Source organism: Anoplophora glabripennis, unplaced genomic scaffold (assembly GCF_000390285.2).
Source record: "Anoplophora glabripennis isolate ALB-LARVAE unplaced genomic scaffold, Agla_2.0 scaffold298, whole genome shotgun sequence".
Classification (NCBI taxonomy): Eukaryota; Metazoa; Arthropoda; class Insecta; order Coleoptera; family Cerambycidae; genus Anoplophora; species Anoplophora glabripennis.
This window is the reverse complement of record NW_019416410.1, coordinates 10,385-11,328: the sequence shown is the minus strand read 5'-3', so window position 1 is coordinate 11,328 and position 944 is coordinate 10,385.

The following is a 944-nucleotide window of genomic DNA, read 5'->3' as shown; positions in this document are numbered from 1 at the left end:
AATTTTATTGACGATAAGTAGAACTATTGTTTTTAGAATTGTGAAGGTCATTTGCCTCAAAAGCTCTTTTTGTTAAAATTATACAGTTATCGTCAATAAAAATTTGGAATTTTTTTATCAATTAACAAAAAAATTACGACGATTTAAAGTGAGAGATATCAATTTTGTAGGCAGACAAAGGTGATATTTTCAACATTATCATTAATAACTAAAAAATGGGATAACGAAACTGACTGAAATTTTAGCACACAGTAGAGTAAAACTGAGGCTATATGTATATGGTCCAAATCGATAGTGGCGATTCCTTGGGTCACCCTGTATATTAATCTATTATACGGGTGGTCCACAACTAATGGTACATAGTGCAACGGCGAATTCCTGACATCAAAATATTACGATCTAACCAAATTGTCCCATTCCGAAAGTTGATATTAAGAAAGATACAGGGTGTCAAAGTTGAAATTTTATTATCGACTTTTCTCAACTGCTCCTAAACAAAACGACACAACGCCACAAAAATTGGTATCGGAAGGTTTTTTAATAAGAAAAATCTAAATTTTTTACTAATTTTGATCCCACTGATAGAGGGCGCCATCTACAGCATATTGAGCACATTTAAAATAGCAGAACTCTTTTTTCGCCCGGTATATCAATTTGACTACAAAGGAAATCGATTCTCCTAAATTTTGTACACAAAAAAGTTATACTTCTTTGATATCGCTAGAGGCAACCGTTACCAAGATAATCGCATTTGAATTTGCCAATGCAACCTTATCCGTGTGGTCATGAATGCCTAGTAGTACCCATTTAACTATTTAACTTATTCAGTAATCTGATTTTAATTCAGTAAAAATTTTTATTAGTGATTAATAAAGAATAAAAGCTAGAAGCACATATTAAATTAGACAAATAAAACACCAAGTTGAACATATTTATTTAAATAA